This window comes from Schistocerca serialis, chromosome 10, assembly GCF_023864345.2.
Source record: "Schistocerca serialis cubense isolate TAMUIC-IGC-003099 chromosome 10, iqSchSeri2.2, whole genome shotgun sequence".
Lineage (NCBI taxonomy): Eukaryota > Metazoa > Arthropoda > Insecta > Orthoptera > Acrididae > Schistocerca > Schistocerca serialis.
In genome coordinates, this window is record NC_064647.1 from 209,686,972 (window position 1) to 209,696,934 (window position 9,963).

Genomic DNA, 9,963 nt, shown 5'->3' on the forward strand with positions numbered 1-9,963 from the left:
CGCCATCTTTAGTGGGCATTTTTGGATGAGTATCCCTAATGTTTTGTGGGTCTCGGTTACTCGATACCACTCCCTGTTGATGGTCAGACTTCCGTTGCCAATGGGGAGCAGCACGGTTTTTCTGGGATTTACCCTTGCTCCCGATGCGTTTTGAAATGTTTTGATTATCGGTTCTATTTCGTCTATCTCCTGCTCGTTGTTGACAAAGATTCCCACATCGTCGGCGTAGGCCATGCATGTGACCTTCTGCTGCCCGATTTGGTAACCGTGCAGGCTTGCAGCCAGTTTACGTAGCAGTGGCTCAAGCGCTGCCGCGAAGAGGGCCATGGACAACGGGCAGCCTTGCCTTACTGACTTGCCTAGTTTTAACCTTTTTGTTGTCCATCCATTTACAGTTATTATCGATGAGGCGTTCTTTAGAAAGTTTCTTATAATGTCGGTGAATTTTTGTCCGAATCCGAGTTTGGTTAACGTTTGCAGGAGATATCGGTGGCTGATCCTGTCGAAAGCCTTGTGGAAGTCAACAGAAATTATTGCTGCGGTCGTTCTGCTGGTGGCGGCGTGCGCAATTACGTCTCTGTATGCGCAGGCGGCGTCGAATATGCTCCTGCCGAGCACTGCACACGTTTGCCACGGGCTGATCGCCTTCATTAACGCAGTCTTGATGTTATTTGCGAGGCATTTCGCGGCAATCTTGTAATCTGCATTCAGCAATGTTATGGGCCTGAACTCTTCGATGTGTTTCGCTGCCTTTGTTTTTGGGAGAAGGATTACCGTCCCTTCCAGAAAGGAGGCCGGTACTGCTGTCCCGTTTAGGATTTCGTTCACCATTTCTGTCAAATGTCTTCCTACTTGGTCCCAGAGCTGGCTGTAGAATTCCTTGGGGATGCCGTCGGCTCCTGGTGCTCTGCCGTTTGCGCTGTCTTTGAGGGTGGCTCTCACCTCATCCTCTGTCACGTTTTCTGTCAGTAGCGCCCGATCTTGATTGGTCAAGAACCGACGTGTCTCCAGCAGGATGTCTGCCGTTTCGGCATCGTCCGTCTCTTCGCTTCTGAAGAGCTTTTCGAAGTGGTTTTCCACGTGGTCCACAATTTCCCGCTTTGTGGACAGCTTGTTTCCGTCCTTATCGAGGAGTTCGGAGATAACCTTGCTGTTTGCCCTTTGCCTTTCCCTGACTAAGTGGTGCAGTGTGGCGGGCTCATCCTCGATGACGCCGTGCGTTTGACTGCGAGCGATGACGCCTTCCATTCGCTGCCGTTTCATGTTGAGCAGACGTGCTTTTAATCTTCTCACGCGCGTCAGGTACTGTAGGTCGTCAGCAGGGGCGTTAAGTGCGTCCTTAAGACAGAGTGCGTAGAAGTCTGCTGTGCTTTTCTTCCAGTATGCTTTTTCCGCGCTGTATCTGATCAGTGCTCTTCTGATCGCTGGCTTGCCAAGTTCTGTCCACCACTCTATAGTGGAGTTGTATGCGTGACGTCTTTCTGAGCATTTCCCTACTGTGTTGGAGATTTCCGACCGTAGTTTCTCGTCTTTGAGGTGTTTGACGTTTAGTTTCCATCTCGCCTTTTGTCCAGCGGTCTTTCTTCTCGGCAGGTGGATTTTGGTTTCGTATGCGCAGTGATCAGAGAAAATCACTGGGCAGACCTCTACGTGCGATACAGAGGCGCCCAACTCTCTGCTCACGTACACCCTGTCTAATCTGCTTTTCCCCCTGTTGTAATGAAAAGTGAACTCTGTGTTCTCTTTGTTGAGCAGACGCCACGAGTCGTCAAGTTTTAGACGCCTTATGAGCTCTTGCAGCTCCATGCATAGATTCGGTACCGGGATCTGATCTTCTGGTGCAGTTACGCAGTTAAAATCTCCTCCTAGCACAATGTTGGTGTCATTGTGCCCGGGCCCCCTGCGTGGTAGGCGGTAACGCTACCGCTACGCTATGGAGGCGCACTGCGTGAAATAACCACAGAAATCAATGTAGGACGTACGACGATCGTATCCGTTTGGACAGTGCGGCGAAATTTAGCGTTAATGGGCTGCGGTAGCAGACAATTAACAGCACGGCATCGCCTGCACCACCTCCTATGTCTAATGACTACTGAGGGCGGCTAATGTGGAATACCTGACAGTAGGTGGCAGCACAATGCTCGTGATATGAAAATCGTATGTTTTTGGGGGTGTCCAGACACTTTCGATCACTTAATATATGTATGTATGTATGTACGTACGTACTACTCTCATGCTCATAAATTAAGGATAATGCTGATACATCGTGAAACAGCGCTCTGGTGGGCGTTTGCGAGCTTAAAGCACCTTGGGGTATGACCATGCGGTGCATTTGACCTGCGGTCGTCTCACGGTGACGCTGGCAACAGTCCACATACGCAGGGGTGTGTTGGTGCATGTCAGATTACGATGTGGGGAGTAAGTTTGCGGACGTTTTCAGACGTGCTAATGGTGACTGTGTGTAGAAAATGGCTCAAAGAACACATATTGATGACGTTATGAGTGGTAGAACATTAGGGAGACTGTATGCTGGTCAAACGTGTCCAGGGGCTACAGTACGAGACGTCCACAGTGTACAACACCACAAGGAGACCAATATCTCACCATCAGTGCCTGCAGACGGCCTTGTTTGGGACCTTACCACAGCCTCTGGAACGGTTGTCACCAGACACGCAGTCTAGAGACGACTGAACAGACATGGTGTATTCGCCCAGAGACCTGCAAGGTGCATTCCCGGGACGTCATTTTGCACCAGTATGTCCGCCGTTTCAGGGGTGCAGTGGAGGAGTACATTGAAACAGAAGATGTCAGGCGGATGGAGTGGCCTGCCCGTTCTCCAGATCTAAACCCCATCGAGCACGTCTGGGATGCTCTCGGCCGACGTATTGCTGCACATTTTCACACCCCTGGGACACTTCAGGAGCTCCGACAGGCACTGGTGCAAGAAAGGGAGGCTGTACCCCAGCAGCTGCTCGACCACCTGATCCACAGTATGCCAACCCGTTGTGCGGCCTATGTGCATGGTGATCATATCCAATATTGATGTTGGGGTACATGCACAGGAAACAGTGGCGTTTTGTAGCACACGTGTTTCGGGACGGTTTTCTCAGCTTATCACCCATACCATGGACTTACAGATCTGTGTCGCGTGTGTTCCCTATGTGCCTATGCTATTAGCACCAGTGTTGTGTAGTGCCACGTTGTGTGGCACCACATTCTGCAGTTATCCTTAATTTATGAGCATGAGTGTATGTATTTATTAAACTGGGGACCCATAAACAAGGGAGAGGCCTCGTCCTGCCGTAGTCCTCAGTGGTTCACAACTCCACAACAGTCCACCCACCCCACTGCCGTTCCACACCGAACTCTGGGTTGTTGTGTGGTTCAGCCACCCCCCCCCCCCCCCCCCATTGGAACCACCCCCTCCCCCCCTCTGGGAACGTCTCATACCAGACGAGTGTAACCCCAAAGGTTTGCGTGGTAGAATAATTATGATGATGACGTAGGGGGGAAACGGTGTTTGTCCAGAGCAATCGCCGACACAGTGTAACTGAGGCGGAATATGGGGAACCAGCGAGCATTCGCCGAAGTAGATGGAAAACTGTCCTAAAAACCATCCACTGGCTGGCCGGGATGCCGGACCGCGACACAAATCCGCCGGGGGGATTCGTGCTCCCGGCCGGAGTGGCCGAGCGGTTCTAGGCGCTACAGTTTGGAAACGCGCGACCACTACGGTCGCAGGTTCGAATCCTGCCTCGGGCATGGATGTGTGTGATGTCCTTAGGTTAGTTAGGTTTAAGTATTTCTAAGTTCTAGGGGACTGATGACCTCAGCAGTTAAGTCCCATAGTGTTCAGAGCCATTTGAACCATTTGGATTCGTGCCGGGGACCGGCTCGTCTTCCCGCTCGGGAATCAGTGCGTTAGTCCGCGCGGCTAGCCGGGCGGGCCCGCTAACCTAACACCATATCCTCCACACTTCACTTTTGGCACTACACATGGTGGTCGGTAACGTTCCCCAGGCATTCACCAAACTGAAACGCTTCCATCAGACTGCCATAGGCTGTAGGATGATACATCACCCGGCATCATTTGTTTGCAGTCGCACATTGTCCACTGGCCTCTCTCTTCGTATCACTTCAAGCTTCACTTATCAACCGTCACAGAAAATGCGTGACTTACTGGGATCTGCTTGACCATTGCACACCGTTATTTTTAACTCCTTATGCACAGTCATTGGACTAGGTTTACTGTGGGTAACGCTTTGAAGGTGTTGAGTGACTCCTTACGCTGATTCCGTACGTGTTTTAAGGGGGTGGGACGTCAAACGGTCCGACTTGCAGCAGGAGAGGCACCACAGGACATTTTAATTTCCACTGTCTATACTTTTACAAATAAATTCATAAAACTTTGTCAGCATCACCGGGAAGGATTCAGGATTCACACTCATTGCAGTGGAAGTTCGAAAACATAACGAAGTAATTTTTTTACATGTGAAATTTCATCATTTTTTTTTCACTTCCTAAAGGCAGCATTTGTTGCTATAGGTACACTTTTCTTCGTAAGTAAGAGAGATTCTTCGATGAATTTTGCACAGCATACAAACCATACTTAAAGGTGTAAGAAACTCTAGAATTTCCCAAATCTATTAGAAACTGTGGTAAAAATTAAGGTAATTAACTATAAAATTTGTGTTTTTTCTAAACATGAAGTTCATTCGTTTTTCATAAATTAAATAAATTCTAGAGTTTCATACACCTGTCAGTATGGTATGTATGCTGCGCAAAATTCATCGAAGAATCTCTCTAACTTATGAAGAAAAGCGTACCTATAGCAATAAATGCAGCCATTAGTAAGTGAAAAAATGATGAAATTTCACACGTAAAAAAATTTATTTTGTTATGTTTTCGAACTTCCACTGCAATGAGTGTGAATCCTGAATCCTTCCCGGTGATGCTGACAAAGTTTTATGAATTTATTTGTAAAAGTATAGACACTGGGAATTAAAATGTCCTCTGATGCCTCTCCTGCTCCAAGTGGGCGCGTTTGGCGTCCTACCCCCCTTAACAACTACCTTCCGTAATGCTTGACGGTTCTTATTCATTAGCACGCGGGGTCTGCGTGGTTTTGGTTTAACCGTGGTTGTTATTTCGCATTTTCGCTTCACAGTACTGTTGACAACAGTCGATTTGTGCAGCTTTAGAAGGGTTGACATGTGTCTTATGAATCTGTTCCTTAGGTGACAGCGAATGACTAGTCTACGAAGACACTCAGTTCTCCCGGATTACTTTTCATTAGAAAATGTACTGTCCCACAGTAACGAAGCTGAAGGTAAAAACTTCTGTCTTCTCATGATACATGCAATGCCCCGTGTTCAGTGCTCTTGTACTGCTGATTTGCCAGTGTGGCTGAGGCGTGTAGTCGATGGTATTCAACACCATGTCCTATTACGGTTCAGTATGTCTGACCAGTCCAAAATTTCCTACATTAGACCGGGATTTTATATACACCGTGTTTATTAAGGCCAAGGTCCCAAGATCATCTTTGATAGACCCCAACAAATTCCTCAATTTTGATGGTTTCTTCAGGATTCTTTCTATATTGAAGGTGTGCCTGCAAAATACGGCAACAAGGCCATTCCCGTAACTGCCTCCACATCTTCATTTGCTTGCCACACTGAAATCGATTTCATCAGAATGGCCGGCCGAAGTGGCCGTGCGGTTAAAGGCGCTGCAGTCTGGAACCGCAAGACCGCTACGGTCGCAGGTTCGAATCCTGCCTCGGGCATGGTTGTTTGTGATGTCCTTAGGTTAGTTAGGTTTAACTAGTTCTAAGTTCTAGGGGACTAATGACCTCAGCAGTTGAGTCCCATAGTGCTCAGAGCTATTTGAACCATTTGAATCATCAGAATGCAAATTGTACTTGTTTACCAAAATAACCTTTCTGTAGTAACATCCTACTACGGTCTTCCAGCGGAACTGGCATGCTGTTGATATCGAAGACCGCATATATTCTTTATAAACCAGGGAGAATAAGACACAACCACATTATGCATGGTGAAAACACGTTTTTGCATGAAAACGTGATTCTCTGTGGGCCCCTTTGCAGTAGAGACTGCATCCCAGAATTCTATCTGTTTTTTTCTAGGCATGTGATATAGAAATTGTAAGTTGCCATCTTTTTTCACTTGCAAGATGAACTGAATATTCGAGTGGAGCGAGTTCAAATACTGGTGAAACAGAGGCTGTCTTTTTATTACATAGGGGCCACAGTTCAATATGTCCTTAACAAACCGCCAGAAGCAGGAAGGTTAGAAAGTTGATGGCCACAGTGCTTTCTCCGCAATGGTTTTCGGATTTTCACACTGTTGCCCAGCACCAAACCCAGGAAGTAAACATGTCAACTATAGTGGTTCTCTGACATGAGATTTTTCTCAAATTGCAGGTTCAGTGGTCATTCTTATAAAATGCAGTTAATCTAGAAAAAATTAAATTACAACTCGTTTTCATCACTATGGTGTCAAGGAGCTCATCCATTTTATCTTTGGACTGCACAGCAGGTGCAGCAGTGGAAAATCTGTCAGTGGATGAACCCCAGTCAGCTATGGTGCTTGCTCGCTTAGATAGACGGACAGAGAGGGACGGACAGTATGTATGTATGTATGTATGTATGTCCAGGATGTCCTCCCAAGCCCCTGGATCAATATTAACCAACTTTACCACACTGACAGAAAACCTTACAAGTATGAGCACTGTGGGGTTTATAATCTCTACGCTCCAATAGAAGTGGACATACAGGCAACAATGTGTTTCTTTCAGCCCCTGCTGTGTAGGCTGCCCTGCACAACAGCTGTGTTGACTTGTAGTAGTATTGGCCTGCGATATCGATGAGTTTTGCAGAGGTTACAAGTGTGGCTCGGCGTGGCTGGGGCGAATGTTGTCATGGATAGAGGAAGGAATGACACAGATAGGGAGACACAAGGGGGTGGCTAGGGAGAGAGGGAGCAAGAGAGAGCAGAAATTGAGACAGAGAGGAGACGTACACAGAGAGGGGGAGAAAGAGATGATCTGCGAGAGGGGGGGAGGATGAGATTGATAGAAAGAGGGGTGAAGAAGGAGAGATGCAGGAGCAGGTAGAAGGTGTAGAGGAGTACTGGACAGATAAAAAGTAACAGGGTGGAGGGGGAGGGAGGGGAGGATGGGTACAGAGACTGGAAGGAGAGCATAGACAGAGGGTGAGGGTAGAAAGATACGGTGGAACGGAGGAGATGGATAGGTAGATGCGGGGGGGGGGGGGGGGGGGGAAGAGGTGGACAGAGACGAAGAGGAAGAGGAGTTGTGTGCAGTCTCGAATGCGTACTCGAGCAAAACCACACGGAAAGGCTAGTTAATAAATAAAATAAGAAACATTACATGTGCCTGCACCTGAGCAGAAGTATGAACGCTAGAGCCAACTGTTTCGTGATATTACAAAAGCCTAAAAATTCACAGCTAGTTCACATGCCTTGGTTAGTGCAGAGGACGAAACGCACGTGTTACATGTGAGGTGCGGATAAATCTTTTGCTGTCACTATAGGTATTGACGAATTCTCTGCTACCGAAGGGTGGATCCCTAAGTCAATTGTTTTTAAGAATATTTATGGCGAAAATGAGAGCGCAGATAACAGTATGCGCAGCATGGAAAAATGAATGAAAATAAAGTTTTCTATGTTACATGTCTTACGCTTGAAATTTTAAAATAAAAATGCATTAATAAGTTAAAAAATCGACTTTCTTGTACTTTGAGTCATAGTTATGGCTTTGTAAGTAAAAAATGCGCTATTGAAACTACACTTAAATTTTTAATCTCAGACTCTTTATTTCGACTGTTTCCTGATTGTCCCATGATCTGCCAGACTTTAAACTCTACTCCCGATCGAACTTCTTGAACGGTTCCTTTGACTTGGTCCTTTCGTGAGTCAACTGTATTTTGTTATTATTCTGACACGATCGATACACTGACGAATCCTTCTAATCACTGTGCATGTCCTGTAATTAATATCACTTTTTTGTACTTGTTGATAGTAGGTTGTTTGACAAAAACTGGTAGCATTAATGAAGCTATTGTAAGAAGTCACTATTTAAAAAAAATTAATTTCGGCCCAGAAAATGTTCCAGAAGTTCGAAATGCTGCGACATGAATGTATGGTTACATCTCGTTTTCGGTTCCGTATGGACAGCCACACATATGTAATTTTTGGTCTGGTACCCAAATACGAGACGAGTTCATAAACATGTCTCTGACATGAGAATCACATTAACACATCTGCGCATATGTCGTAGCCGTAACCATGGAAACATCCCTGCGTATCCTGACAACGTTTCATGCATCAAACAAATCTTCAAAATAGTGAAAATCGAGCATGTCACAGAAGGTTCTTTATTGAATCAGTGACAGTCACATCACAAACAATGGTCTGCGAAGAAGACTGCAACAGTACAGGGAACTCACCTTGAGAGCACAGACTCCTTCTGCATCCCAGCTTCGCCTCACGGGGTTTCTCTCCTGTCACACGGTGCTCTGCTTGCGCGTAGCCAGCGTATGAAAACGGCTTGGCTGAAGGAAGAGAAAGGAAACTGTGACTTCCTCAGAGCGTTATCAGCTGGGTAAACGATATGATACGAAAGCGGCACTCGTGCGCGAGACGACCCGAGATGAAATACTGAAGACAGCGAAATGAACAAGGCCTAGCGGAAATACCCAGATAACACAGGAAATGGTGTATGTATATGACGAAAGTAGAGAACAGAAAAACTTAGTAAATGAAGCAGGTGAGAAGGAGCACAGTCATCTAAAAAACGAGATTGCCAGAAACTGCAAAATGACTAAGCTGGAATGGCACGAGGAAAAACGCAAGGCTGTTACAAGGACAAGCAGAAGACTTCTAATCACATACAACAATCAGTATCTAAATCGAGTGGGTTTAATCGTAGGAGCCGGCCTTAGTGTCCGAGCGGTTCTAGGCGCTACAGTCTGGAACCGCGCGACCGCTACGGTCGCGCGGTTCCAATCCTGTCCCAGGGCATGGATGTGTGTGTTGTCCTTAGGTTAGTTAGGTTTAAGTTAAGTAGTTCTAAGTTCTAGGGGACTGATGACCTCAGAAGTTAAGTCCCATAGTGCTCAGAGCCATTTGAACCATTTTAATCGTAGGAAGAAAGTAGCGAGGCTATCAGAATAGAAATTTGTCGTTCAAGCAATAATCTTGAGTCAGTAACTTCAAATACTCAAAACAACTTGCATTTAGCGCACAAACTAATTGTAACGCAAGATGAAGACGTTAATCATTGGCTTACAAAACTGTAAAAGCTGTTGCACAGATGCCCACAATGAATGTTAAAGGGTAAATGAAATTTATACTGGCTAGAGAACGTAGAGGCATATATCACTAGGGGTAAAATGGATGCCGCCTGCAGGAAAAATCAGAGAGACCTTTGGAGAGAACAGAACCACCTGCATGAATATCAAGAGCTCAGATGGAAAACAAGTTCTAAACAAAGAAGGGAAAGCAGAAAGGTGGAAGAACTATATAGAGGGTCTATACAAGGTGATGTTCTTGAGGACAATATTATGGAAATGGAAGAGGATGTAGATGAACATGAAATGGGAAATATGATATTGCGTGAAGAGTTTGACAGAGCATCGAAAGACCTAAGTCCAAACGAGGCCCCGAGAGTAGACAAAATTTCATTACAGCTACTGATAGCCTTGGGTGAGCCAGCCATGACAAAACTCTTCCATCTGGTGAGCAAGATGTATGAGACAGGCGAAATACCCTCAAACTTCGAGAAGAATATAATAATTCCAATGACAAAGAAATCATGTGTTGACAGGTGTGAACATGACCGAACTATCACTTTAGTAACTCAGGCCGCAGAATACTAACAGGAATTCTTCACAGACGAAGGGAAAAACTGGTGCAAGCAGAC

The 9,963-nt window shown here is 46.1% G+C and overlaps 1 protein-coding gene across 1 annotated transcript in view; it reads right to left on the bottom strand.

The window, feature by feature from the left end:
- The window catches only part of LOC126424998 (uncharacterized), a 39,755-nt gene extending 31,163 nt beyond the window's left edge, over window positions 1-8,592 (bottom strand). The window contains exon 1 of the mRNA XM_050087897.1: window positions 8,489-8,592. The gene's annotated coding sequence lies outside the window, so the exon portion shown is untranslated. The remainder of the gene's footprint in view (window positions 1-8,488) is intronic.
- Between the last annotated feature and the right edge of the window lie 1,371 nt (window positions 8,593-9,963).